The sequence below is a fragment of the Phaethon aethereus genome (genome assembly GCF_964289735.1).
Source record: "Phaethon aethereus genome assembly, chromosome: 2".
In the NCBI taxonomy this organism is placed as follows: Eukaryota; Metazoa; Chordata; class Aves; order Phaethontiformes; family Phaethontidae; genus Phaethon; species Phaethon aethereus.
The window spans coordinates 66239431-66267015 of NC_138582.1; the positions used below are offsets into that span (position 1 = coordinate 66239431).

At 36.6% G+C, this 27585-nt stretch overlaps 1 protein-coding gene across 1 annotated transcript in view; it reads left to right on the plus strand.

Annotated features, from left to right (window-relative positions):
- Positions 1–27585, plus strand: part of ZNF407 (zinc finger protein 407) — a gene marked incomplete at its 3' end in the record, with an annotated part of 323010 nt that overhangs the window by 231234 nt on the left and 64191 nt on the right. The gene's annotated exons all lie outside the window — the stretch shown is intronic.

The window sequence follows — 27585 nt, forward strand, 5'->3', positions numbered from 1 at the left end:
ATAAATTATAAATAATTTATATTTTAACATAACATTCTATAAGTAATATCTATTTATCTTATATAAATATCTAAAATAAACAAATATTTATAACTTATAAATAATTTATGTAATTTTATTTATATAAAATATAACAAACACCTATAAATAAGTATTAAAATAAATATAATCACCATGTTATCCCAATTATAAACAAATTACTGCATTATTTGAAGTCTTGAACTAACAGTACTTCTAAGACCTGGGAGCACTATATTTCAGAATAACCACGTGGCCGAGTGTATTTTGCCTACATAATGCCACCACCTCTTGGCCTCTTTCACTGAGGCTATACATTATTTAGAGGACACTTTAAATTTTCTCTTCCTGTGAGATGCTACCAACGTTTCAAGAACCTGCACTAAAGGAATGTGCTCTTGATAAATAACTTAAATGATTAACATTTGTAAGCCTGCTTTGATTTGCTTTCAAGTCATTGTCTGAATTTTCAATTTTTTAAAAAATTACACAAAAGAATTTTTTGCTTGTTACAGAAAATTTGGTTAGTGCACAAAATAGCATAAATAATAGCAAATAATTCCAGAATCAGAAATTTGTTGAAACAAAAGTGGGTAACATTAGGTATGGAAAGATTGAATCATGTGTTAGTTGTGTACTCAGTGCTTTACCGCTTTGGGTTATGGGTGAGGAGAAGAGCCCTCAGCAATAACTGCTCCAATGAATCGCAAATCATTGGCATTCTATGCTGATTTTTAAAATTTCTTTGGAGCTTTCTTTTTGTTTGCTTTCATTGATCCAGTGTATGCTGCACCGACTTTCCATTAATTTCTTGACATGGCATCTTGGATCTTGACCTTTTGTAAGTAGGATGCCTTGTCTGTCTGAAACACGTGTTCTTTTGTACTTCTTCTAATTTCTATTTTACTTCCAATAGTTCTTCATAATTTTTCCCATCTTTTCATTTACCAGATCTTTGGTACCTTTCAAATGGTAAATGCTCTCCCATATATCCTTAGTAACCATGCTGGATTTTTCTGTCCTTTTTAATATTTAGGTTTTATTGGATGAATGTAGATTGCACCTTCTCTAACTGTGCCTTAAATAATTGCCACTTAAGGGAATTAAGAAGTACAAGGGAAGGAAAATGCTGACCCATAGACTAAGCAGAAGGAAAAAACGTTCCCACTGGGTCCAATTTCCTAAGAAGGACCATCAGGATAGTGACTAGGACCTGAAATTATGGGCTGAATGACCTCTAAAAAATTATCAGTTCAAAGAGGAGCTTGTCTATAACTGTTTGCACTAAAGGAAATTAAGATAGGTAGAAGTCTCGCAGAAGAAAGATTGCTTCACTTTCTTGGTGAACATATAAGAGAGTAATATGAAACTATATCTCATATAAATACATAGCATGCTGACTGTCTATAATTCTTGTATCATGTCAAAAAGCCATGGAGGCAGATATCATATCTCTTAACTCCCAGCGGGCCAGTTAGTGGGGAACCCCTTTTTCTAAATGGGAAGATAGAAAGTACGTCTTCTGAATTTAAGGTCTTTTATGCAGCGCTTGCATTTATTGGAAAGCGTGCATGCTCATCAATATCTAATGTCAAAGAAATGGTTTGTACTAAAGAAACCACTGCAGATTTAATACAGATGTTTTCATTCTCTGAGTCATTACATTATGAATTTCATATAATATTCTCTGACAGTAAAAAGGGACCTTAAAGTGAGTGCAATTTTCATATAAAATGCATAGGAACCTGAGCATTAATGAAAACTTCAGGCTTCAGATAATACAAATCACTGGTTCAGCCTTTACATGACTGGATGAAAGGCACTACTGGTTTAAATAGGTGCGCTGCCAGTGGCTGGGCTGTGGGAAGTACAGGAGGTGTTCGACATCCGGGGCAAATTGCTGGACAGGGTTCTGCAATGTAGTTAAGAGGACTTCTCAGATATTTGAAGGAGACAATCAGTTACTGTTTGTCACAATCCCTGTTTAAATAATATTTCAGAAACTTAGATTATTGTTGCTGGAAGAGTTTTTCATTAATGGTCATTGTCGTGTAGCAAAAGGAGAGAGCTGGTTGCTGTATAGCATTGGGGAATATAATATATAATGTACTTACAAAAAAGGCATTAAGATAACTACCATATTACATGCTAAGCTATGGCCCTACCTCTTTTATACCTTGCCAAAATGGTACTTCTTATTCAAAGTCTGGGAAGTAATAGCAGATAACGAGTCTCAGAACACAGTTTATAGAAGATTTAAAAGAATTGATCTACTTTGAAGTAATAGTATCCAGAGGAAACATGAAATGAAAGCATCTTTTGATAGCAAAAAAGATAAAACCTTGATTATCTAGTTATCTCAAGAGATATTGGAAGTTTTTAGGCAAACATTTTCAATTTAACATTGATTTTAGATTCAGGATATATATCTGAAATTCAGAACTGAATTTAAATAATTTGAAGTTAGGAGTTCTTAACCAATTGCACGCTTAGAAAAAAATATTTATTTTACAATAGTTTTTAGAATGTATGAGTAAGGTAAAACAGTGAAATGTTTGGAGTCCTCACTTATTAGTGCCTGCCACCACTGCAAAATGCCCATTGGATAAAGCTACTTCAAATCAATTTAGCCTATTCTGCTAAGGGTTCATCTATAAATCCTTACTGTTCCAATTATGTTATTTGTTGTTGCCCCTTTCTTTTGTCATCCACCTTCCTCTGAGCAAATTCAGTCACTGTCAATATTGTCAGTAAAATTTGCTGAGCTGCTGGTGCTTACTTCCACCTGCTCAAGGAAAAATCAGAGATTTATCAGTGTATGAAAATCATGAAATCTCTGTTTTCTGTAATTCAGTACAGCATTACTTGTATTATAGATCAGGAGGGCTAAGACAGCAGGGGAACGCAATCCTCTATTCTCTGTTGTAGTTGTGCAGGGCTGTTTGTCACACTTGCTGTTTCCTGCAGACCTTTGAGCTGTGGAAGTGGCCAATTGATTAAATACATCTCTTTGAATGCCTTGAGATTAACAATTTTAAAACAAAATCTATAATTATAAAATTAACCAAAAATTGAATATTGTTTCAGATTTTAAAATACTAGTTTCAAATTAGAACAGATTTTGCAAGTGCATTGAAGATACCCACTAATGCTGACTTTTATTAAATGAAGCTATTTCTGTATCTGATGGCAGATGTGCAATAAAAAAACATTTCTGAGAGAAGAATGGAAGAGGGGCACCAATTGCAGAAAGATTTGGTCAGGTTGGGGTTACTAGCCCGGTAATCAGTTACACAAAGAGCCAATGGTGATGAGTTGGTATAATCAGCATAAGGCTCCTGAGGATCATGGGAAATTAGAGAGAACTAATGACACTTTGATGGAGAAAAAAGGACTCATTCTGAAAGTACTTTAATTTTGCTACCATCTTCTCACCAAAAATGGGAAAAAATGATTGATTTGTGGGGGATGCTTTGTATAAGTGTCCTGGTTTCAGCCAGGATAGAGTTGGTCTTCTTCACAGAAGCTAGTGTGAGTCCATGGTTTGGATTTGGGCTGAGAAAATGTTGATAACGTGCTGACGTTTTGAGCTGTCGCTAAGTAGTCGAGGACAGTCCAGCTTCTCGTGCTGGCCTGCTGGCAAGGAGGCTGGGGGTGCACGGGGAGCTGGGAGGGGGCACGGCCAGGACTGACCAGACTGGCCAAAGGTATATTCCCTACCATACAACGTCATGCCCAGTACATAAACTGGAGTTGGCCGAGGGCGGGAATCACTGCTCGGGGACGGGCTGTTGATCACCGGGCGGTGAGCAATTGCTGTATTGGGCATCACTTGTTCTTGTACGTTCCTTTGTCGGTATTATTATTGTTGTTGTCATTGTTGTTTCCTTCTCTCTTCCTGTCCTATTAAACTGTTTTTATCTCAACCCACGAGTTTTTTCCCAATTCTCTGCCCTGTCCCACTGCGGGAGGGGGAGTGAGTGAGTGGCTGCGTGGTGCTTAGTTGCCGGCTGGGGCTAAACACGACAATAAGGTAACTCAGTCCCAAGCATGCAGCAGGTTTTGATAAGTGGCTGTGCAGGTGCACAAAAGTGGCTCATGACCTAAAGATCATCCACTTTGTAATGCCAGTGCCTGCTTTCTGTGGTGAGTCTGCCATGTAATACACACAAATAATGCTTTAATCTAATGTCCTCATTATGACATGTTCAGATTCCTTAGAAAAAAAATTTGTTTAAGTTTTATCAACTTGCAGGATTTGTCTTTGGTTAAACTCACAACTTCTTCCCCCCCCCCCCGCCCCCGCTAGGATTTTCAAAATGAATGTCGATCCTTTCACATTAGCATTAATAGGTAAACTGAGCTAATTAAAGTTATTTTTGCCAATACTTTTTAAAGAAAATCATTGTAGAATTTTCAATCTAATTGCTGCTAATGCTGATTGATTGGCAGAAGTAGGTCTCTTTCTTGGCTAATGTAGAAGTACTGAAGTTATAGAAATAGATGGCAAATATAAAATAGTACTTCAGTTTGAAATTTAAAGTTTATATTGATAAAGCTTTTTGTGCATTTGAATTTAGCTTTCATTATCATAACATAGCATTGCATTACATTTTTCAAAGCAGTTCTCTGTTTTTCAAAATACTGTTGTGTACCTGCCACTGACTTCACTGAACATACATGTCTAAATACTGGCGGAACATTCCTATCTGTATTTTTTCTTAGGTTTTACTAATTTACATCAGTATTTCAGGTATTATCTCTTATTTCCAGGAGAAGGTAGTTGTTGCCCATACACCAGTGCTCCACCAGCATTATTAGAAAGAAACATGAAAATAGATTTATAAATTACAGATAATTTCTAATAGACTTTGGCCATATAGGAGGAATGGAGCCAAATTATAGTCCTTATTTTTCAAGAATTTCTGAATATAAATAGGCCCATATTAGCACTTGGCAGTGTTGTTCGAGTATCTACTAGTAGATTCCATATTTGAAGAATTATTAGAACCTGGATCCTAACCTTTTAAGATATTGTGGTAGTTTTAAGAAGTCTGAACTGTTTTGGAAAGACTGTTGTCTAACTCATATTTTAATAAAAGATTTCATGTCAATTGCATATAAATAAGTATAGTTTCTAACCTTGTAGTAAACAAGTACAGTGTTGTGTAGAAGAAATTGCAGTGTTCTGAATAGGGAGAAATAGAACCAATTAAAGTTATCAGTCTGAATGTTGTTATGCTGAACTCCTATACCATGCTACAGTATAGATTGTACAGACCAAGATGTTTTCCAATAATTAAAAGCCTTGGGCTTCTAAGATGGTTAAATCTAAATGCAATTATTCTTACAGTTATACAAGGTAGGAGATAACTTAAATAGCATATTTTCACTTTCTAGTAAGCTTCTATTTTTTTGCTTACATCATTTAGAAAGGGAGTTTTAAGTGTATCGAACTATTATGAATGTGTTTCAGCAAAGTAACAGCTGTGACTTTCGAAATGATATTGAGAGATAGGATTTGTCTAATTGGGTAGGTTTTTAATTTTATAAGGTGGAATAGATATGTAATGAAATATAAAACTGAATTTATTTCATTTGTGTCATTCAGGCACACTTATTTTGCCATAGAAATACTACATTTGTATTTCACACGTTGCTAGAAACATCTGTGATAAATTTATGATTCCGTACTATCATGATTTGGTTTAGTTTTCATACTATAGAACTAAAATTTTGTTGCCAATTTTTGTATTTAAAGGCTTGTTAATCTGCATCGATTTCTTAGTTTGGTATGGATTCTGAGCTGAAAAATACAGTACATCACTGACTGTTGTATCACCTGACAGCAACTGATAAAGCATCCATGCAGAAAGTGTCAGAAAAGGTTAATATTTATTGATTTTATGGCGCTACAACCAATGTAGTTTTGCCATCAAAGATGTATGGCCACCAGCAATGGAATCTGTAAAATTGCAGGTTGGGTGCTAGTTTTTATTATAACCTATGCCAGTATTCTGGCCTTAAAAAATGACAGATATTTAATTTAAGACAAAAGGCTTTGACTGTGCAGCTACTGTATACCTGGAACAGGAATTTAGTATTCTAAAATGAAACCCAAACGCAGCGCTGTAAAGCAGGGGGGGCACAGGGACGACACACACACGCAACCTTGCTTTGCAAATGACAATCACATTTAGCCTTTTCATCCACTTAACTATGTGCTATTGATCTGCAGAAGATGCCTAAGCAAGTGATAGCTGAAATTATGAGTAATAAAGGGCTTGCTTCTTCAAACAAAAAAGTATATAATTAGTAGGAGTGGAGGAGGGGGCAGAACCCATGTTTGGTTTTAAAGGCATTTGAACAAGATGGACTGAGTGCAACAGCAGTGTTTAAGTGTACAGACAGAGAAATCTGGTTGCCTTGAAGCATAAATCCATGGTCTGGTTGCAGCTTGTGTGTAAAAATTAGGCGTGCACTCCAGCCTTTACATTTATCTCCATCAGGGTTTGCCTGACAGAAAGACAATCTGTTGGTTTGCCTACATCAACTAGGGAACGGGAAATCTTGTGAAGCTTTGGTTCTAAATGCATCCGTAGTTTGCATTTTTATTCTATTTTTCATTTAGCTGACTCTTGATATCAACTTTTTCATAACTGATGGTTCTATTGATATTTCCAGACTGTTTTCAAGAAGATGGAAGAATACTTGCTGAAGTGCTGAGAATTAGTCTACTAAAATACATATCGATATGCATGGACCTTGTACAAGCAGTTTATAAGGAATAGTACCAGGATCCGGCCCCAGATTTTAAGAATCCCTGTTTAACTAATATTTGTTACAGAATTACTATTTTTATGGTACAGTTTTGCATGCAAATTTTTCTCCCCTTCTTTCTTTAAGATTCAGCATCAGAGACAGCAGTAACAATGGGTTTTTGAACAAAACCTAGCGATAATCCAGCAGTAAGAAACTCTTATTCTAACCTGACCAGTAGAATAAATTGCATGGCATACAGCAAACATGCTTTAGATCACCTCTCCTCTGTACCACATTTTTCTGTTAAGCTTTATACCACCAGTTCGTCTGGGTTCTTTTTCTCCAGACAGCTTACCCATTTTATTGTGCTCATTTAGAGGAAAGAAAAACTGTTTTTCTCCTTGAAAGGCAAGAGAACAGTGAGTGGAAAACTACTTTTATAGCTAAAATACTATTATAATATATGGCAACTAAAATTCTAAAATTGAAAGAGACGATACAAGAGAAAATCTTAAATCATTTTTTTAAAGCCACTGGCAATTTGAAATATTCCTATGAAGACTTCTATTTTTTTGTCTTCCTTCCTTGAGCTTAGTAAAATGTGATTTTTAAAATGATTGTTACAATAACTTGTTTAATTTCAATAACTCAAATAAGATCCATTCCTCATATAACTCCACCTTTTTTATTTTAATGACTGTGTCATTAATCTAACATTTTCCATTTTTATTGTGCTTCATTTTTCCCCCCTTCTGATCACTTTAAATTATGACTATGAAATGGCACGCATTCAGCAGCGGCATGCTCTGGCTGCGTTTTTACATCCCTTTTACCCCTTTATTCTCATGTTTTTAACTTTCAGTACAGCCAGGTGCCAACAGCATCATGGCTGTATGGTGTCTGTAAGTGACTTCCAGGCTACAGCTCTGGATGGCAGTTTAGTGACAGGAGGTTTTTTCAAACACTTTATTTCATTTTTTTTTAAATTAAATATCTCTGCTATGAACTATTTGTTGTACTTTGTAACACCTGCAGCCCAAAATTGGTTATTACCTTAGGTAATGGTTGATATGTTATGTTGTTAGCTGATTTTAACAAATGATTTTGTGGAATTATTAATTAATTCATAATGTAATTAATCTTTAGTACCCAGCAATACACAACTGAAACCATATATTTATTTTAGATTGTGTAACCATGAGAAGAATGTATTAGTTAAATCACTGTCATTCACTGAGTAGCTAAAATTAATTTATTGTGAACTTTTCCAACACAAATTTGATATAAAACTAAGGGGTAAGGAAGAAAAGGGGTATTTCGAGACTGCAGCTCGCTGAATAGTTACACATGCTAATGTGCCCTCCTTGTGCCTATGTGAAATGGCAGCAAAAATTAGGAGCCCAGAAGTTTCTTAGAATTCAAATTCTGCTTGTACTCCCCAGGCTTTTTGATTGATCTTCTGATACAGGGTATGACATGGCCCATCAGATTAGGACTAGGATTCCTCGGTGGTAACACTGCCCTGAACACCTGTGTGGGTGCACGGTGTCTGTTACCAGCAGTGCTGCAGAATCACGGTGTGTCTACAGCTTCCAAGATAAAGCACAGGACAGAAGGTAGTATCTGCTTATATTTCGTTAAAAAAGTCAACATGAGCCAGAAATTACGAGATTATATTTCAGATCTGAGTCAGGGTGTAAAAACAAAGCAGCGTTATTGAAATTCCTGTACAAAAATACCTGTACAAATCCCTGTATAAAAAAACACAAAATAGCAGAGTATTCCCTCAGGAACTGGCACTGTGGCTCTACTTTGAGCATGAGAATGCCTTGGTGATCATTAGTGTTAGCGTTAGTGTTATTGCCATTTGTGGATAGAGTTTGGGGCAAGTCTGCCCGCAGGCACCTGCCTGTCAGCTCTTCCCACCCTTGGTACAAATCAGCTCCATCTAGGAACCCTTTGCACTGCACTAGTGGAGGCTGAATCCGGGCTGTTAAAGTTGGAGCATGTGAACTTCAAAGCAGCAGTGCTGAGGGGCTAGCCTGGAGTAATCACCCCCAAAGAAGCCAGGAACAGTGGTGCGTTAGTGCAGCCTACGCGGCCCCTGCATCGGAGCCAGTTTGCCTCTGGCCGAGCCGGCGTGCAGCCGGGAAGCGAGGGGTCCGAGTGCCCTTTGAAGCAAAGGCTGTTCTGTTGGAAACGATACGCTAAAACCTCCCGAGTCTTTATTTAGTTATTGGGGGGGGGGGGGGGGGGGGGGCGGGGAGTACTTCCTCTGGAGCGCTGAGATTGCAGGAGGTATTTGTGTCAATACTAGGTGGGAGATGGACAGAAGTCTTTCCAGCCCCGTACAACCCTGGTCACTGCTCATCAGCCTGCCCGCTCTGCGTCTTGTATGCAGAGACGCACAGAGCCCCTCAGATGGGGCACGAGGATGTTTTGCTCTTTGGCAAATGTTGCATCTGCCCTCGCAGATCTGTAGGATATTCCCCAAAATTTAATTCTTAACTATAATTTATTATTAATTTATTTAGTTAATCAATTAAATTTCTATTTATCCACTGTCTTCCTCAAGTGTTTCTTGCTATAGTACTTTATGAAAGAATTTATTCGGGCTTTCTTGATCCTTCTTGCTGAAGTTATAAATTAGATAGCATTGCTATATTGACTGGGATGTTACAGAGCTGTTAGATTTTATTGTTTTTGTAATGTAAAGTATGTGATTTTATTGTTCATTTTTATATCTCAGATTTCATCTTTTATTAGAATTTTGAACTATATCATCTTCAGGGTAAGATTTATCCATAGTGCTAAGTACACATTTAAAAAAGCTAATTAATTAACCTGTAATTCATCCGTCATCTCAAAGTTAGATTGTGGTTTTTGATACAACCATGAATGAAGGGTAATAAGTAAGCATCATCTCCTCTGCAGTATTTTTTTCTCAATAGAAAACACTCATAAGAGTTGCAATATCCATCCCACCCCTTCCTTTTGCTTAAGGAAGGAAAGAGCATCAGTAGTTGGCTAGAGTGTTGCATCAAGACTTTGCCCCATCTCTCTTTCATTGTTCTTGGGTCTGGGTATTTGCAGGCAGAGGTGGGAAGGTCCCACTCCTGTGTGGATGTATGCAGTCCAAATCACAGTTTTGTATTTGTAATTTCACTCTGCAGTAATCTTGCGCTATTATATGTTATTGAAGCTGAGATATTAGTATTTATGGTCCCTGATCAAATAAACGAATCTTTAAACACACTTTACACTCTCTCCTCCTCTAGGATTATTTTCTTCTTGATTTTGTTACAGGAGGAGTTTAGGCAATTATTTTGCGTAAATAAACTGTATAGTACTTATGTAGTAAGTTTAGATTTCTCATAAGTGCAGCTTTAAAAAAGTATTTGTTGATTTTTAGAGTAAACATAAAATCTCATAATTGTTTAAAACTGTAATTTATGTAACCAGTAAATATAACTTTTTCTTCCCGGGTGTTTTATCTGGGAAAACTTAATTGCTTAAAATTCAAAAGTTTCCTGTAGACGTTTAAGCCCAAACAAAGATCTGTCAGGTGATATATTTTTAAATATCAATTTCTGTGGACAACTTACTCATGCATTGTGTTTTTGCAGCAGCAGCTTTTGCATGTTAGTTCAATTCACTATGTAGTTACTTCAGAATATTGCTTTCAGTTTGCATCTAACTTATTGTTAATGAGACCTCACCACAGTTAAGATGAAGTATGGATGAGCCTCGTGATGCGTTCTGGTTCATCTTTACTTGCATCATCCTTACTTTTCTCAACAGCGCAGTGCAGTCAAGGCTGTAGTGTTATGGGAAACTTAAATTATTGACTAGTCAGACTAATATGCAAACATGAAATATTTAAACATCACTTGTCGTTTGGGAATTTTGACCCATACAACCAGTTTTTCTTTTTGCTGCTGTTGAGCAACTGCAATCAGTGTTCTGAGGTTTCAAATTGTCATTCATGCTCCTGCAGTGGAAGCAAGGTTACTGGTAAAAGTATGCTTTGTTCCTTTTTGAGTATCATTTGGGACAGAGCAAAGATTGGTACAGATGCTAAAGAGCTGGTTATATTTTTCAAAGAATGCAGTTACTAATTAATGCAATTCATAAACTAATCTACAGATAAGCTAATTCCTTGAAATTTCTTTGTGAAGTGGGAAAAAAAAAAGAATAGTCATAATTTTGTGGAAAATTCTCTGCATCTTTCATAGCAAACTGAGAGAACAACTCCCTGTCTTAAGTGCAAAATGAAAATTAACTTCTTGCCCGTGCAAAGTGAGTTCACTTGGGGAGGAGGTGCGTGCGCATTCCCACATTTGTTAAAAAAATCCTGGTCAGTGACAAACTTGATAGAAATTGGGAAGTAAGATTATTCTGTTGGTAAGGGTCTCAAGATAAATGGTTTGACTTTTGAAGGACAAAAGTGATAGACTTTGACAGTGGAATCTATGAAATTGTCTTGAGTATTTTTTATTTATTAATCTTCCCTTTTAATTTTTTTTAGTGTATTTCAGAGGTAGAGAAGTGATATTATCCGATTTAGAAACTATCCAGATAATTTCAGATCTCAATCCATAGTAACAGAAAGAGGAAACGAGGAACAGAGAAATTGAAGTCTGGTTCTGTAAGCATGTTACATGCTTAATTACCTTTTAAATGTCCAACCTCCCACTGAAATTATATTGGGCCCTCAGTGCAGACACGCACGCGTGGATGAGGCTCACTCAGTCTTGGATGGGGAGACTGTGGAAGGCCCAGCAACTAAAGTCTCAGCTTCTCAAACAGCTAGTCTTCCTCTAATATAGGACATCTTTTTCAAAACTAAAAATTAACTTATTCTGCCATGAAGAAGACATAAAGAAGGCAATGGAAATGCCGGATAGTACTCCGCTTCAAAAATAGAGCAGCTACATGCGTTAGGAGTCGAGTGGGGGAACGCGTACAGGAATGTGTTCTGGTATTTCAGGGAGAAGAAACAGAGCGTTTCTCTTACTGCTGGCACAACCTGCTGCTGCTAGCGGCGTCCCTAAGAAAGACTGTTCTGCAATGCCAGTAGCAGAGCTGGTCAGCAGCAGAGCCAAATGCAAAATTCCGTTTTGCCTAACTGTGCCATTTCATACCTAGATTTACTAGTCAAGGATATTAATCTCAAACAGCACTTTTTGCAGGAATAGTTGTTGGTAGATACTGCATCCTTCATTTGAATGAGATACATGTGCTGGCTGATATGACTCCTGGTAATAGCTCTGAATTGCCATATGATGTAAAGAGGTACAGCTGTAGTTCACGTTGCTCACCTCTGTTTCCTTGGGCTCTGCAGAGCACTGTGACACAGGCCCTTCACCTTAAGCTGGGAACAGAGCGAAGCTTTGCGTAACTTCTTCCACTTCAACCTTTGTACAGTAGAACAGCCAGTTGCACAACTGAGAGAGCTTGGGTGAGGTATCCCTCTGTCTGAGGCTGCTCACAAGTACGTCGGGCAAATGTAAAATCTGAACTGGGCCATTTGCTGGGGAGGGTTGGGTGCAAGAAGGGACATGGGGTATTCCAGCAAGAATTATTACCTGCAGGTGGCCTCAGCTTGGGCAGCTGTGAACTTAGCTGTCTTATGGTGGGAGACATTTGGCCTTCATCTAGTCCAGGAAAATGGAGAAATTGGTTAGGCCTCATTCCCCACATACACTTTCTCTGCCAGACCAGGCATGAAGTCAGCAGAGCTGACATTTTGCTTCTTCTCCCTTAATTTTAATAGTTGTCTTTGAAAGAAATTGCCAAATTATTAAATGTTTAATATCTCAGCACTTAAAACCTATCATTTTAAAACAGTCATGTATAATACTCTTTTATGTGCATATGTAGTAAAGTGCACCTATATTTTCCTTGTGTTTGATCATTAACAGAGATATTATAATGTCAATATGTATTAAGAATGATATTTTAAACAAACCTTCTATGACTTGGCTGTAAACTTGAGAAAAAACATTGGTTTCACCTTAAGGTTTTAATTTCCTTATGTTTAGTATAAAATCAATACTTAAGAGTGAGTAAAATAACAACCAGACAATATTTACTGCTTTTATGCTGAACATTTCAGATCAGAAGAATGTAGAAAGAATGTCCAAGTTATAATTTAAACATTTATAACCATCATTCTAGTTAATCTGAGAAACACTACTTTATTAGGTCTACAAGTACAATCTATTCAATTTAAGCATTTCTTAGATAAGTATTCTGAGTGGTAAGAAGTATTTTCCTAAACATTAGACATAGATACTTGGATCTAGCATAGTCCTTCACTGCTACAAGTCAGGAATAGTTTGTCTGATAGAAATAAATTATGAACAGTTTAAAATTGCTGGAAAAGAATAAAAGATTTGTGTCCACTACATTGTCATTAAAAATAAAGTTAAAAGCATGAATGTGATTATTGGAGTGTCTGTTCATAGATGTATGAGTTAGATAAAGGGCATTTTGCCATAATGTGTCAGATTATTTTGACTTCAGTTTTTCATGAGGCATGTTAAGTTAAGGTAGTGCCTAATGTGAATAATAGTGACAGAATCTGACCTTTGCATGTGATTTTTTTTTCTTTTCTGTGATGATAGTGACCATCTGAAGTAAACCTTATATCAGTTAGAAAGAATTGCTTTTTTGTTATGTCATTTGTCACAGTGAACCAAGTGGAGTTGGTTTTAAATCTCTTGTCTCATGATCCACAGTCCTTCTTCTTTGTCCTGTCTTACTTTCCAAAACAGAGCATAACTAAACATTCAGGAATGATCAGTAAACCACTTCTTCAGTGAAAAGGTAGAACTACAAAAAAAAAAAAAAAAGGTAACTCAAGTTTCAGGCCAGATGGTACAATCATTCTTACACTGACTATAGCACTACAGTTGTGAACTCTCTGTAGATTTCATCTAGCAGTGCCAAATTCTTGTCCTAAATTATGAAATATCAAGTCCAGACATAAAAAAGTAGTGAAGGATTACAACTCGGTGCATTTCATTTTTGCCCATTCCAGCTTGAGGACAGCCATTCCAGACTGGTCTTGCTTAGTCCTGTCTTTTTGTCTCATAACTTCAGGTTATTTTGCTACATGTCCTTGAAAGAATTCCTTTGTCTGCGTCATGAATCCTTGCCAAGTCTTTTCTGACTGCACAGGATGCACATAGGTATTGTATTGTCATTCACCCAAGCAGTACGTCCTCTACAGCGACACTATGTTTTCATTAGTATGGTATGGCAAAAAATACTTTCAAATACAGGCTGGCATTGAATTTTATATTTCATTTATATATGCATAAGGAATCTAAGCCCGAACATGGATAACATGTCAGGATTTAATGATGGAAGGAAGCATTATATCCAGGTTTCTAAAAGCCAAATGAAGCCAAGTGAAAACACGAACACTATTTAGTGTTTGGCTTGATTCGGTGATGAAGTTAGGAGAGTTTTATACAGTAATCAAAGGTTATTTGGTCAAAAAGAGCAATACCGAAAAGTAGACAATGTCATTTGAACCAAAAAGTTTCTCACTTTTGCAATTGCAGGCTGGTACCAGAATCACCAGCACCAGCAATTTGTGCCTTTATTTGGTGATAAATTAAACAGATCTTCCTGAGCTCACACAAGCAGAAAGTAAGAAATGATCTCAGACGTTTGTGAGTCACACTGTGTCTGATTAAGTTAAAGATATAGGAGATACATAAAACTGCTGTGTGTGGCTATTTCAGATATATTATGTTACTGATGCTGCAGCAAAGACAGACGTAGGTTTGGCATACAAACACAACATTGTTTGATCTAGCCAGCATTCTGAATTGGTCAGAAGAAGCACCAGCGACAAACTTTCAGCTGAATATATGATTGTGGAGTTTACCAACAGTTTTAATGTACTTTCCAGGCAGCCGATCTCAGATAGTGTTTTCCATAATCCAAGTCTGCTGAGACTGCTTCAATTGCATTTATCATTTCAATAAAGACTAAGTAGAGATTCATGTTCTGTCTTCTGTATTTTTCTTAGATTTGACATACTATGATGGTGGCTCTTCTCTTTGCTTTAAATCCCACTGTATTTCTAGATACACACTTTGTTGCAGCTCTGGGAAATGATTGAGAAACTTTCTAACTGGAGTTAGATAGCAATTATAAATATCTTTTCATGACTTACTGCATTCATACTGTTCCAAAATGGAGGAGCACACTGCTCCAGTATGTGGGAGCTGGGCTTGCATCCATTAGCTATTGCAGGAGGGTTTTTCTCCTCATAAGACAGGACTCCATAGGGATACGATACTTTCTGTGTTTGGAGAACTCTTACTAAGACATTAGAAGCAAGTGGCTCAGTTGTGAACTACCTTCAACCATATATTAGCTCTAAGTGGAACACTGCAATTAGGTTTTGATTTTGAGATATTGTTTCTTACTGTGTGCACTGTCATATAATTTAATCACTGCTAAACTTGGGTGAGCTATTTATAATTATTACTATCATGCAAGTTTTCAAAGACTCTTTGAAAGATCAGTTTTGTTAATAATCAGTATTAAATTTGCTTATGCCCTTCAGTGGGACATAAGTGTAACATGGTCCATAAACTTCCTTTAGAGCTTTGGGGATATTTTTATGCCTCATTGATTAATGAGTCATTGCATATCATGACTTCTTTTCCTGGTATTCATCATGTGTTTGAGTTGCAACATTTTCTTGCAATACAGGTTGTTGTATTGAACTCAACAAACCTATGTATGGAGTAATTGTATTTTTCATAGGCGTATGACTTTTTTAAGTATAAGCATACCGATATTTTAGGTGGTTGGGTTTTTTTGAGCAAAGCAGAATGTATCACACCACAGTAGTATGCTGGTAGTACCTGCTGGAACAGTTAGCCATTCCACTTTAGGCTATGCATCTTCCTTATTTTAGTTGGAAGTTAGTACTGCAGTTATATATTGTTGCAGTGCAGTTTGTCTTCAGCATCTCTTTAATTATGTAGCGTAATTGTTATGCTAGCTTTTTAAGAGTTGATTGAGTTGCATTGTTGTGCTGTTAACCAGGTAATAAAATGACCAAGGAGATTTTATTATTTTATTATAGAACTGCTTCAGATGAGAAAGTGTGTGATAAGCCAGGATAAGAGTATATGGTATACCAACAGTCCTGTATGAGGACTTAAAGTAAAAGAGTTAGTGCTCTATATAATTTCATCATCTGACTAACTCCATTAATACTCTTGTAATCAAGTCATTAGGGTTTTATGCTTTTCCCCACCACAACATCCTCTATTAAATTGCATAAAAATGGAAAAAATCTATAGTGGGCTTTATGCTGAGTTTAGCTTTCCCATTTGAAGTGTTTAAGTTCTACTTGTAGTCAAATTATAATTTTAGCTGAATTAAGTTTGGGCTGATTTCCTACCCCTGCTCCCCCAATCATCCTCTTCATTCCCTGAAGAAAACAAGTCGAAGTGTTACTAATGCCATCCTTGTATATACAGAGTAGGTTTTGACAGACGAAGGTTTAGAAACAGTTTTTTGATTCTTAGATTCCCATGAAGGCACTTGCATATGCTGATGGGAATCCTGCCCTGTGCCACATTGTGGATGACCATGTAACTAAGCTTTCATTTTCACTTCTCCCTGAAAACAGAAAGTCCAAAATATTTCTGCAGGATTGGCACTTGTTTACATAAACCAATTCCAATTGGTTCAGAAAACACAGGAAAAGTGCAGAATATATGAGCAAAACCAAATCCTGGGTATTTTAGCTGTGTGTGAGGGAATGGAGACTGACTATTTTGATGTAGCCTTAAAATCAATTCTAACTGAGTTAAAACTACTTGAGAAAGATCAGTTCCAGGAATCTGTGACCATAGCTTTACTTCATACCCATACCTCATTTCCACTTAAGTCAAGGAAGAAAGAAAGAAAGAAAGTTCATGGTACAGTAAGTAAGTAAAATTCATGGTATAAGTAAGAAAATTCATGGTATAGTAATATGAGGAGTCTTAACTATCCTCTCGACTTTCTGTAAGGATCATCTTTCTAGGTATATTAAGAAATTCCTATGTATGACATTTTATTTTATGTATTTTCTGTGAGATGAAAAAAGCTGCAGCTTATTTACTGTTCTGTTTTTAACAAGTATTATTAATTCAGCCTGATGATCATTTGCAGTTTTCATGCTGGGTCTACACAAGTTCTGTGGTAGCTTCACGATTTCAGTTGGAGATGCATTTTTTTTCTGCAGTTGTATTACGGAAACATTCCTTGATGTGTATTTAGTTAAGCTGCTATAAAGGTTATTTTTGTATAGGTGGGTTCTTTCCTCTATCAACCAAGTCTTCTGAAAATTCTTAAGACCATACCGGCCAGGTCGCTGTTGTTATGATTTTGTCACCATTAAAGCTATAAAACTGGTCTGGTAGCTGTACATAGGAGTGGTTTTGTTTGATTCCTCCCCCTGCCCCCGCTTTTTCATTGATCTTGCTGAATTCTCAATAGAGTCTTATGAACCAAGACTTTTGCAGCAGTAGTAAAAACGTAAGTTACAGGATGCTTTGCACAAGCCTTTGCTCAGCTTTTTTTTTTTTTTTTTTAAACACTTGTGTGTGTTGATTTCTCTTCTTGAAAAGGCTGGTTTGTGTTTTTCATTAATAGGCTAAGTAATGCAATTTTCCTTTGAAAGATAAGAACTTGTACCTGTATTTGTTCAATGGTAAAGCCCTATTTTTCCAAGCAATCATGTTTATCTATATTGTCTACTCATCTAAAAGTATCTACGTGTTTGTATCTATGCAAGCCAAGTTTATACCTATTCAGAAAGGCATTTGAAATACCTTCTGCATTCATTGATTAAGGAGTATTTGTGCTATTTAATGCAGCAACATTGAGCATTACCAGCACCGTATTCAATAAATCCAGTAATATTTACAAGGAACTTCTTGGGCCGGTTTCTAAGTAGTCAGGAAAGCCTGGGTTCATGACTTCAGTATTTTCCAGTGGAGGAGAAATACTTCTAGGGTTTTATATTCCTGATTTAATACTTTGCAGAGTATGTACAAGTCTTGAACAGGGACATTACATGGCAAAATCAAATTGCAAAGGATGATGTGCACTCTGGCCTTGAACAAAAGCCAGGGCAGAATACTGTGTGTTAAAGATTTCTAGCGAGAGCTATGCACACACATGTTGCTTCTTCTGTTGTATACCTTTGATCTTATAATGCCAAGAATAAATCAGTGCCCTTACATTAGGGTTAGATACTTTTATAATGCTCCTACAAACAGATTAAGTTCATTTACCTTTTAATATTCATCTTCCAGTTAAATGTGGTTAATTATATGCAAGAAAGGTATACTTTTGATGTAATGTTATACTTGTCTTTGCGTTATGATGTTAGTTTATCACAATTAGTCACTTAAAAGACAGACAGTTAGCATATTGTATGGGTAGTTTTAATACTGTGGAACAATATTTCCAATAACTTTCCAGCATATGCTGGAACTGGCATAAATGTTGGCATGAATGACAACAGGTGTGTTCTCCAGAATACTCGCACTGTCATAGGTTACATTTGCTACCCATTTTGGTCCATTCCAGTGAAATCCCACAATCTGGGGCGAAAGTAATGGCACCTTTCCTAATTTTGTTAATAACACTAAATATTAATCTATGTAGTCTCCAGACACTGAAATTTGCAGAAACATATATGCATGTTTTCAGTAAGAGGTTCCTAGGAAAACCTGTCTTAAATGCATAGTCCAGTAGTTTATTAATCTGTTACTTCTAAATTTAAAACAAAATTGCATAACGTGAAAATGAAGGATAAATATTTTAGTCTTTCAGACTTTTTTCTAATGCAATAAGAATTTTGCATTTCCTGTATTAACTTTTTAAGTACAGGGTAAATTAACTTGACTTTAGTAGCTGCAAAAGTAGTGTAATAGCATGTTCCTCCTATGCTGATATTTAGAACCAGTTAAGTATTTTCATTAGAATTTGGTATTGTATATTGATTTTTTTTTTTCATATTTTCTTTTTCCTGGAGAGAATAAAACACTTTTGCTTTTAAAACATCGAAGTCAGTTGAAACAGGCTTACTGATTTTTATCTAGAGTGTAAAGATGGTGATCAGTTTCTGGGTTGCTGCCATTAATATACATTTAGGTTATGCAGGATTTTGTCTTAATATGATCAGTCTTTATTTATGTGAAGTAGAATTCTGACACCATTTTACCAATATACATTTAGCAAAGGCAGAATTCTGGATCTGTATTATTAAAATGCATAGAGCAGCTATCATATTCTGGGCTTCTGCTGAAATATGCTCTTAATTGAAGCAGAATCATAGCTATATATTATCAACGTGAATCTAGTTAAGAGTACAGCATTGGCTGCACTGCTGCATTGTTGTACTAGTACGACGGGCTCTGTTTTGTGGGTTTGAATTTAAATGCTGTCATGCATCTAGGATAGGTGCTCAGTGCGGGAAGTGATCACATAAAGACTTTATTCTGGAAGACATGCACTTCCAGTTGACGTGACAAACAGAGTTTGTCCTTGAGAAGAAAGGCTAGATCCATAGATTCAATTACATTTGTATTTGTGTTTTGGATAGTAGTGGTTAGTACTCTGAAAAGAGGGAGATTTGTGCCCATATCTAACTTAATAGTGCCTCGGTATAGCAAATAATTTTGGAGAAGAAGTCTTTTAAATTTGCTTTCTAAAATGAGCAAAACAAAGAGAGAAAGAGGAGGAAAACAGTAGTTTAAAAAGCGAGCTTCAGGTGATTAAAAGCACTTAAGAGGAGCTGGAGTTTTTACCGGTTTCTCCATCTATAGTGCAAAGGCCAGCCACTGTGACCCACTGTGTTGCATTTCACGGCGTTCCTGTCGCAGAATGCCTAGCAGCGTTTCAGAAAAAAGCCAAAATGTGATAAAATGGAAGCCGTACATTTCCCATTTTTATATGCCATATAGGGCAAAGTAGGCGTTCAATTCTTCTACTGTGAATATCAGTGTTCATGTACTTAATTTTAAGTGTGTAACTAAATTATTAACATCAATTTTAGGAAATTCAATTGAAACTGTAAGTATGTGTGCTAATGTTTACATGATAGGAACCTTAGTTTCAGGCCTAATGAGTTTTTAGTCATTGTAACTATATAAAGTGTGTTGAAAAGCAAGTGGGAAGGGAACATCTGCAAGAAAGTATTTAAAAGAAGAACTGTAGAAAAACGTGAAATCATGCTCACGTCAAGTGCTTTCATGAGACAAGTACAGACAGATCTCCAACACCGTCGAAAAGTGGTATATTTGGAACGGACAGAAAGCTGTGTGGTTTTACACGGTGCAACACCAGACCAGTGTTTCTCACTGTCACAAGCTATTGTGAGTTGGATTTAAAAATATCCTTCACCAGCTACTTCAGATGGCTTAGGAAAGGTTGCTATTCTTCTCCAGAAAATGTTGGTATGCATGAAAAATACAGAAATTTTATTTAGGAAGGAAGGATATGTCAGGCAAGTGGCATGTCTGTCAACAGACAGCCATTAGAAGTTAACTGACTTTCTCTCTTGGACAAAACTTTTTTAATAGTCTTGAAGAAAGTTCGTTGAAACTCTGTCTGAAATATCTATTGGAGCATAGATCTTTAATTAAATGATGAGTGCTGAAAAGAAATGGCCTAGTGTTTCCATCATTCCTGGTCAGTTGTCATCATCTCTTCTATGTCATAGTTTCAGTTGAAAGTTTTCCAACCAGGCAAGGTTGCATTTAATATATAGTTGTATATTTGCAAAAAATAACCTTCCGATCCCAAGCAGGTCAGGATTTCAACTGGGGACATATTAGTACATAAGTACCGATAGATGAGCAAACAGAAATAAAAGTCAATTTTATAACATATTTTTCAAGCACATAAAAGAAATTTTGGATGCCAAAGTAGACAACTGCTTCTCTAGAGCGAATAAAATTTAGCAATATAAGTCCAGTTGCTTTAACACAACATAAATTCCAATAGTGCAAGTAGTCTAAAATTATCATCATCAGTGAGTACACTAATGAAACCTTGTTTTTCTTGTAATTTCACACTGCAAAAACAAGTCTTTGGGGCATAATAAGATGATAGCATACCGTATCTGTTTTAATAAATGATGTTCAGATTGGAAATGCTGTCTGATGTTAATATATTTTGAAATCTTTGTTGTTAAGCTTTTCTTTATTTACTGAACATTATTGCCCATGGTGGCCACAGACACAGATGGAACAGGCCTGTGTTGACGATTTTATTTTAAAAAAAAAAAAAAAGAAAAGAAAAAAGAAGAAGAGGATTTCCTTTCTTGCACTACTCCATGACTTAGTGTTGTCTGGCATAGGGTTATTTTGTTGATGGATTGCCACTGGATTTTTATTTATGCTTTTTAATTAACAATTACAGTTTAAATACCTCATATAAATCTATAGTCTGGGGGATTGTGTGTTCAACTTTATTATGTTATTTTAGTATGCAGAAATATCACAGTGTTAGTTTTATAGAGGTTCTCTTTACCTTTTAGAAGATCAAAAATGACTGCTTCATTTGGGTTGGTCTTTTTTCCAGTTTATGTAATTTGACTACAGAAACTCTTCTTGAAGAACAAGGACCTGCAAGCTTTTTCCTTATTGTTTTTATAAAGCATACTGCAGCTAAGGACTGTTTAAGTAATACGGGTTTATGGCTTATAATGAGGGCACTTCAAATCATATTCGCCTTTAATTTCTGTAATATTATTGTAACAATGAATAAAGTACTTAATTACCTTTTCACCATGTCAGGGTCTTTTCTTTTTCCAAGTATGCTATAGGAAATAAGCACAAAGGCTTTAAATTGATCTGGTTTTATACTCATCTGCTCACATAATTGATTCCCCCGTTTTGAAACCTATTCTTTCTGCCTGTATACTGAAGATTTCTTTGCAAAGGTCCAGCCCCAGCAGGTTGATTACACACTTGTTACCTGTAATTCAATACAGCAGCGCCCTGTTTACAAAGTCCAGATTTCCTGTGCTGTCAGTTAGGGCAATCAGCACAAAGACCAAGAGCTTTTGGAACTAAATAAACAATGAGAAAAACATCCAGGGCTGCCAGTAACCCTTCACAGGTAATTTAACAGCCTTTGACTACAAGGCATCAGTTGCTGTAGATGTCTGCTGAGTATGAAATCTGACATTCTCCCTTGCCATGTTCTGCCAATAGGTCTGTGTGTAATCTCTCGCCGAGGTTCACCGCCGCTCCGCCGCGCTCAACCAAACCACCTTTATTATGACGGACGCCCACACTTGCGTTCTGTCACCTACGTGCCGTGTACACTTTCAAAAGGATAGAGTGAATTATTTAGAATTTCAGGGTTAATGAAAGAAGAGTCGCTCCCTCGCCCCTTCTGCTGCTCCCCTTCTGGTATGGCGTCCTGGCCAGCACAAGGTCTTTGAACTCTTCTTAGAAACATTTAAATACAAAGAAAGAAACTGCTTGATCAATTCTGCATAAATTGGACTCTGTTTTTATTGCAGGCAAGGAACAGAGGGATCCCAATTTTCTACATGCCCTTTAAGTATTGGACAGATTATTTTATTGTCTAAAGCTTTGCGTTTAGGTATTTTTAATTTAACTTGTTTTATTCCTGATGCATTTGGTGCCTTTCCTGTTGATTCGGATAATGATTAGAAAAGGTATTTTAAAGACCACTGACGTGTTGAAGCAGACAAAACCATCCATGAGGAGAAGAAAACAGACAGGGATTCATCTGGGTCTGTGTAAGAAAAGTTCGCATCTTTTACTTCAGCAGTCAAATCTCTTTGCAAGCAGATGAAATTAATGTTATCTATAAAGTTTAAAAGTGCATCTGTTAAAAAAATCAAGCTAGCAAGTATAATAGATGTAAGTTAGCTGTTTATTATTCATATAAACAACCCAAACTATCTGACAAATAAGCATTTTATTGGCTGCCTGCAACGTACTCAGCTCATGGAAACCTTCCTGCCTTCTTTTTTAATTATTCTTGATAGATAAATCTGCAGACATCTTGCAAGCTGTTATGAAGAATCTATTTTTTCACAACTATTGTACAAATATAAGAATTTAAATGATTTTTAAAATTTGGGAAAATCTATTATTTAATTATGTTTTAACCAGAAACTGGTTACCTGCTCTATTTTTACACTTTGATGAATTTCTGAGCATCTTGTCAGGGTCAGTTTAATAGGAGATAGCGGAAGGTACTGTACGATAGACACTCCCCGTTACTTGATTCATGTATCTGCCCTGTAATTCTGCCTCAGGGAACATGCTTGTGCCGCTGTAGATACATGCATATCCATGGCTGAAAACCAAATGTATATATTTAGTGTTAGTTTTGTTGTTGCAATTATTTGCTATGTCTGATTTGGCAATGAACATACAGATCTAAATTCTATACACATGATTTGGGCACAACGTTGGAGAGGAAGGATTGTTATGTGGTGGTGTTTGTTTTTCTTTTTAATTATATTCTCTGCAAAAGTAGAGGCTGGAACACGGCAGACCAGAAGCAGTTTACTAAAAGCATAAGTAATTAGAGTGAGAAATCCTAAATTCATTTGGGGATCCCTGAATGTTTGGTGGTGTTTCGGTGGTCCCAGGGGAGCAGGGAAGAGGACAGTAACACCACCACTATTTTCAGTGTGCATTAATGGGGCCAGGAACAACACTGAGAGGTCAGTGATCTTACTAAGAACAAAATATTGTAAAGATTTAACTATTTTACAATGTGTGGGCACAGCAATGATCGAGGATTCTAGTGCAGAAAGTGCTGATGTGATTGTAACTGGAACAAGCAATTTGGCATAGCATGGCAACCTGTAGGAAGCAGCCATGTCCTGCGTGGGCTAGCTCGTGGAAACTTCTGGAGCAGATGGTGACAATTCAGTATTTATGATACGTTTTACACTAGTGGATCCAATATATAGTCTGGATGGGTTGCATTTAACTGTTTCAGCAATGGCAATGTAATGAACTGCCACAGGAAAGTGCTTTTGAGATGGTGTGTGGTCCCCCACCAAGTTGTAGCTCAGTTAGGCATTGAATAGTCACTACAGCTTGATTGCCCTTCCTAGGTTAGGTTCATCTCAGATAAACAGTGAAATACTTTAAATGGAAGATATCGCCTGGGACTTTTATTTCTTTATTTGTTTTACATTATGAAATAATGTATACTTGACAAGAACGAAGATGATTTTAAGGCCTAGTCAAAAAAGTGACCTCAAGGGTAGCTACATTGTGTCATGTGCTGAAATTAGCCTTGCCTAATTAAGAAATGAGCTCCCTCTGTGCTTAGCTGTTTCACTTGCAGTCCCCGCGCTTCTAACAGCTGAACTAAGCTGAAGTACCCAAATGCACCTGTAGCCAAGAGAATCTTTTTACATGGTTTGTCACACACTCTTTAGAGACTTCTCAGAAGTATACCACAAAATGATTGCTGCATGATTGCTTCTTTTGCAGTGTAGGAAAACTAACCCCTTTTGGACACCCGAGGAAAACTGGAGAAAAGCATTTGCAAGACTGGTGGCTTTTGAATTGCAGTAGCGCACTGCACAGTGATTGCATTAGCAATGGATAAATTATTCTGCTTTCAGTTTTAGCCAGTCTCTCCTTTCTGGATTAACTGATGGATTTTTCTATGTGTGGATGGGAGCTAGATTTAGAGACATAGACTGAATTACGTTTTTGAAGTGAGAATCAACCTAGATTCCTAGTCTATGTTTATTGTTATTAGTGGGTTTGATGCTACAGGCAGTGACATCTGCACACAGGTGAAAATCAAGTGGAGGGCTTCTTGTTAGAACTCAGCTACACTTTAAGTATGATTATGAAGAAATTATGACTAAGAGGATTTGATTTAGTTAACAAACTTCAAATGTGATTCTGCTTCAGGACTTCTCTTTCCACTCAAGTCCTAAGCTGATGAAATTTTGGCCTAGGTATGTCTACTTAGAATTACATTTCAGCTCCCTAACTATATCCCACATATTTGAAATATTTAGATTTTCTTAATTTGTATTCTACCTGGAATTTGACACTTTTAAAAATTTTATTTTCTTGTATTTTATTTGTGCCTTATTCTACCACAGAAGTCTCTCAACAGACAGTACTCCTTAAGTTCCAGCAACAACTATGTTCAATTTCCAAAAAAAAGATATTCATTAATTGAAAAAATAATCTGTTACTACTTGATTTTAAAAATAAAATTTAAAAAATTGGATTTTGCACCAGGAACTGCAGCTACTTCTGGATGTATCTATCTTTTGAACTGAATGGAAAGCCCTAGCAACCATGTAGCTCAGTAATGGGCATTAAGGATATTCACATAAGACAACATTTACATATTTTTGTTTTCAAAACTAATTCTTTACACAGTCTCTTGTTAGGTTTGGTTCCAGTTTTCATTGTTGGCTACTTTTCCAGTACATCTCATTTGGCTGATCATGTGCAGTAATCTAACAGTCAAGAGTGATCAGGAAAGGGAGAGAAAGTGCTACTGAATCTTGAACTTCTGCTGCCAGTTTCCCATTCCCCAAATGATGTGAGAGCATCTGAAGGCAAATCCCACATGTTCTGCATCTGTATATAAAGTAAGTTAGGATAAAACTGTACACTGTTAGATTAAAAAAAAAATGGTTTGCAGTTGTTAGCTGCAGAATGAGCTAGTTTTCTTTTTCTATTTTAATGAATTGCTTCATACCTCTTTACTTCAGGGCAGATTTAATACTGCTGTTGATATTTTGTTATCTCTGGAGTGTAATGTATTTGCATTACAATATAATTGTATTTTACACTTCTTTGTTTAACTTTTGATTCTCAAATTCATCTACCCATATCAGAGGGGAAAACAGACTGAAAATATTTTAACTGTGTTCTAATCGTTCCTGACTCTTAATTTTTAAACAATGTATTAAGCATGGTTTTTTTGTCTCTCAACAATATATCAATTGAATGGGATCAGGCCACAGTTCAAAATAGGTTTCTTACAAATCAATTTGATATATTTTTCACATCCAAAAGAACATTAGGAGTGCCAAAGGAGTTCTTCCTTGCACGTTATTTGCTGTCAGCAGGGGTTTGTTCGTTTGTTTGTTTGGTTTTAACTAAATTTGTGATCTTGGATTCCTAAGCAGGTTAACTTAGGTTGGTAGGAAACACCAAAAAGATGTTTCTACACCAAATGAAACAGGGATTCCATAATGCAAACACACATTAATTGATAAATTCCTGTTCTAAAATGAAGTGTAAAGCAATATAAGTAGCAGAGTAGGAGTGTTGCACAACTTTGGAGATGATTTAACAAATCCTAATGTATTATTAATTGTAGTGTCCTTTGCTGAGGTTGTACTAAAAATCTTTATACCTACTTGAAGTTAAAGATGACACTTTTGACAGGCAGGCAAAAAAATCTAAAAGGAATGAAAAGAAGATGGGGGCAAAGGCAGCATTCACGCTAGGTAGACTGTTGTGTAAATGAACTCCAGGGGATCACAAAGCAGTACTTTATAAAATGTATTTGTGGGTTTCCTTTGTCATCCACAGGGTCTTGTCTTTCTTTTGGTATCTTCTTCTCTCTCTCACACATGCTCTCTTTTGCACATGCACAGTCTCTCTCATTCTTTTTCTTTTTTTTTCTTTCTTCTTCCATATTCTTTATAAAGTCCTTTCTTAATTGTATCAATGACTTTAAGAATTCTAAGGGAAAAAATTATACAAACCCATAGTATCTCTGACAGATTTTATGATGAAGAAACACCGCTGGAATTTTATCAGAATGTCACAGCAGAACCATTGCCAGAGCTAGCTTTATTTACACTTTGGAAATTTTAGGGTGCTTTTTTGGAGAGGGGGTGGGCTGTTTGTTTTGTTTTGTTTTGCTTTAGACATTGCACAAAGAGGAAAATCCCTTTAAACTCTCTGCTCTTCTGAGTTTTATTTGTATTTTGTTCAGCATTGGGTTGCTGCTTGCCTAAAGCATTCAGTCACAGAGCCAGTGCTGTGCAGGTTGTCTTTTTGACTCTGTACCAGTATCACCAGCTCTCACATTTAATTGTAAATTGCATGGTAATTAATATTTACCTTAAGACCCAGCACTGGAATACAGGTGATTATATGAGAATCTTCTATTACTTCTCCTTTCCTTTTTTTTTAAATGAAAACATTCAGTCTTCATTAAAACAGAAACATACTTGGTGTGACCCTAGGACTTATTAGCTTGGGCACAACCTCCTATAACTTCATGTCCAGACTTCATAGGGATTGCCAAGTAGCAAGGCGTGAGCACGTTGCAGGCAACGCATGATGCCAGTCCCAAAGGAATAATCCCTGTTAATTCCATGCAGGGAAGACTTAGGCCCTTTGCTGTTCCCTATGCTGGTTTGGTCTTGAGTGGAAGGAGATAACCCGGTTGGTTTGGGCTTGGCACTGTGATGGCTGGAGGCAGTAGCAGAGTCTCTGGTGGTAGAAGAGAGGAGGAAGAGAGATTAGTCCTGTGGCCGAGGAAGTGTAGCGATGCAAGGGAAAGGCTGAGGTGTGGGAATGTGTGACATGCAGGGCGTTGCCTGGCTCCTCACGTGAGGTACTTCTAGGGGAGGAATTTTTCCTGTTGCGTAGGAGGAAGGAGAAAGTATGTATTTTTACAGAGCTCGTTTCTGCTATCTTTTATACATAAAATAAATAGAGTTTTAATAGGGTGCATATTCCCTTTTTTGGCTTGGAAATAGTGTAT